The sequence below is a fragment of the Hyperolius riggenbachi genome, chromosome 7 (genome assembly GCF_040937935.1).
Source record: "Hyperolius riggenbachi isolate aHypRig1 chromosome 7, aHypRig1.pri, whole genome shotgun sequence".
NCBI classification, from domain to species: Eukaryota; Metazoa; Chordata; class Amphibia; order Anura; family Hyperoliidae; genus Hyperolius; species Hyperolius riggenbachi.
In genome coordinates this window covers 194,188,349-194,192,004 of record NC_090652.1, presented here as the reverse complement: position 1 = coordinate 194,192,004, position 3,656 = coordinate 194,188,349, and the positions used below count along the sequence as shown (strand labels likewise).

Here is a 3,656-nt window from a genome sequence, read left to right as displayed (position 1 = left end):
GCCCTTAACCAGAAATTGAGGATGCAGGGACTAAGGAAGAATCTGTGTACATGTATGTAAGGAACTAGCTAATGGACAGAAAGCAAAGAGTTGTGGTCAGTGGATCATATTCGAAATGACTGAACGGGTCAAAAATGTAAAGTTATAAGTCTTGGCCATTCCAATGGTCTTGTACAGCAGGAGACATTGGCAGTGCTTTCAAACAGAGGCTGCACCCGAATTGACTACCTGCAATAGATGTGCAGAGCTTCATAATGTGGACTAAAATACACAACTTGCATTCAAAACAGGTACAGCAAAGGATGACATTAGTTTCAGTATAAATAATATGTGCACAAATTATTCCCTACTAGACTTCCCCACGGCGATGACGGGTCCTCTCGGGGAAGACCTACCGCTAGTCTAACAATAAAAACATGATTTTTTCCTAGTGCTGCTAATCATAAAATGGTATACACATTTCTTCAAACAGACATCAAACAAATGACAACGCTCATAGGCTGCAACTGAATTGTAGACCAACAGAGGCATTCAGAGCCCCACAGGGGCTAAATACATGCTTTGAATGCAAATCAGATGCAAATCATGTACTAGTCCTAATCTATAATTAGAATGCAAATTGAAGCACATGTATGCAGCTAACCATAGGTATACTTACATGAGTTTTGTACAGCAGGAAACATTGGCAGCGCTTCCAAACAGAGGCTGCACCCGAATTGACCACCTGCAATAGATGTGTAGAGCTCCACAATGTGGACTAAAATACACAACTTGCATTCAAAACAGGTACAGCAAAGGAGGACGTTAGCTTCAGTATAAATAATATGTGCATAAATTATGTGCAGCTTCTCGGCCTTTTGGCTAAGATCAAGTGTAGTATCTGTTCTTGAGGTTTTTGGGGGGACCTGGAGGGATGGCACTGTGGCAGGGTGTCCTTCCTGGTCGTAATTCCCAGGGGCTGATTGAATGGATCTATACCATGGTCGAGGCTGAATGGCTGAGGGCTTTGCTTAGGCGTACTGCCCCTGGAAGTGGCGCTCCAGGTGCACCTGAAAAAACCTGAGATGTGGCAGATCTCAGGCGGAAGTAGGGTGCTTCGGTCTGTACTGCCCATATGCATAGCCAACTAACGCAGCTCCCCGGCCTTTTGGCTAGGGAGAGTGCGGAATTTTTATCACTCCGGCCGCAAGGTCAGGGCCAGCTTGCTGGCACCGGGGACTTCGGTTCTCACCCGGCTCCCTCTTGGGGGAGCCACCTGGACCATGTGGACACGGTTGCCACATGGCCAGGCCCTTTGGGTAACCACTGGGCACAGTCGGGGTCCTCTTCCGGAGGACCCCAGGATCCTCCAACCCCTCGGGTGTTGGAGGATGCCACCCCCTGAGCCGAAGGCAAAGGAGGAAGGTTCCCTTCGGGGAACAACCGGAAGGGCCCTGCTACATTGTGGGGCCCGTGGCTACTCATGCACGTTTTGTGGGGGTGCTTTAGGGCACTCACGCTTTTTCCGTGCATGGGGCTAATAGCCTTGCTTACCTGGGACTCCTGTTGCATGCAACAGGAGCCAAGAAAGCTTAAAAAAAATGTGCATAAATTATTTCCTACTAGACTTCCCCACGGCGATGGCGGGTCCTCTCGGGGAAGACCTACCACTAGTCTAATGATAAAAACATGTTTTTCTCCTAGTGCTGCTAATCATAAAATGGTATACACATTTCTTCAAACTGACATCAAACAAATGACTGCACCCGGGTAGTAGTTATAGCAAATTCTATATCTGCGTGTAAATGGGGCTTGGATGCTTTCATTTGCATTAAAAGGCATCCATGGCTATAATTACCAGGTAAATTTTGGAGGTGTTATTTCAGGGATTTTTATCTCATTGCCAATTGGAATTAGTATGGATTTGTTTTCCTGGTTGATGGTCAAATGTCTTTTTTCAACAAAACTAACCATGTAAGTAGTGGTAAAATAAACTTTTTTTTTTTTAAAGCAAACCTGTAACAAAAGAAAAAAAAACCTTAAGTGGATACTCAACTCGGAAGGGGGAAGCCTTTGGATCCTAACGAGGCTTCCCTCATCCTCCTCCGTCCCGGCAATCCAGCACTGCGACCCCCCCCCCCGAACAGTGGCGAGGTAATTATTTACCTACCACGACCCAGCGCAGACGCAGTAGCAGCTCTACATTTGGGCTCAGGCGGAAATAGCCCAATCGGATCAGCTCTGCTGCACAGGCGCAAGTCGTCTGTAGAGTGGACCTGATTAGACTCGGCTATTTCCGCCTGAGCACAAATGGAGAGGTGCTACTGTACCTGTGCTGGTGCAGCCTTTGTTGGGGAAGTTTTGAGGAAGCCAGCGCTGGATCCCCAGGCTACAGCGGACAGGGAAGCCTCATTGGGACCCTGAGGTAAGTATCTCCAAGAGGGGGATTTTTTGTTACAGAGGCTCTTTAAAAAAGCATATTATTGCAATTATGCATTTATTTCCCATTGGTGCTGCTGTGGGAGTGCCTGTTCCATCACAGCAGTTCTGCTCCTTTGCATGGCAACAATGCTCTAAATTTGCAAATGTAATACCTAATGCCACCCTTTTAATTCTTCTGCATTCCTCCTTTTTGTGACAAACAGGCACTAGGTAACTAAGTACATGTAATGACATTGAGCAGGGGTAGCTCAGGGAGGCCATGTAGAGTGCCTGCAGTATGAGAATTTTGGTAAATCAGTGAGTGCTCAAAAAAAGCAAAGCCTGTGTAGTGCATGTGGAGGAGAAGGGGATTGTAAATCCATGAGGTTTACCATATGTTCACCTTATAAATTGTTCATATTAGAGTTTAGGTGAACGAAAACATTGCTCGTGTCACTAGGTCAATGTTCCCTCCCCCCCCCCCCCCCCCCCACACACACACACACACACACATATATAGTACATAGCGTGTTTACTTTTCCATTTATGCTTCTTTCACATTTGTACTTACAACATTTTTAATGTAATTGTTTTTACAGCAAGGTTGAATATCTGCAGGAAAAGATTCATGCATTGTGCATACATGACATGCCTATACATCAACACAGGAAAAGGATTAAAATAGGATTATTCTCCTGTTAAGGGTGTGATATTTATTTAGCCAGCCTTTACTTGGCTGTTTTATTCTCTTGTAACCCCTAACTCATAAGTAATATCCTGTGTTGTTTTAGCACATTAATATAGGCTGTCATACCCTGTTAAATGCAGCAATTTGATAGCTGTGCTGTTAATAGAGAACCTCTGATTTTCAGCTCGCGAACCTCCCGCGAAAGTTCGGTTCGCGCGAACTTCTGCGAACCGCAATAGACTTTAATGGGGAGGCGAACTTTGAAAACTAGAAAAATGTATGCTGGCCACAAAAGTGATGGAAAAGATGTTTCAAGGGATCTAACACCTGGAGGGGGGCATGGCGGAGTGGGATAGACAGCAAAAGTCCTGGGGAAAAATCTGGATTTGACGCAAAGCAGCGTTTTAAGGGCCGAAATCACATTAAATGCTAAATTGCAGCCCTAAAGTGCTTTAAAACATCTTGCATGTGTATAAATCAATCAGGGAGTGTAATTAGAGTACTGCTTCACACTGACACACCAAACTCACTGTGTAACGCACCGCAAACAGCTGTTTGTGTAGTGACG

General features: G+C 45.4%; 1 pseudogene; it reads left to right on the top strand.

Moving 5' to 3' along the window:
• Positions 1-841: 841 nt before the first annotated feature.
• LOC137526273 (U2 spliceosomal RNA) lies at positions 842-977 on the top strand (annotated as a pseudogene).
• Positions 978-3,656: the final 2,679 nt, after the last annotated feature.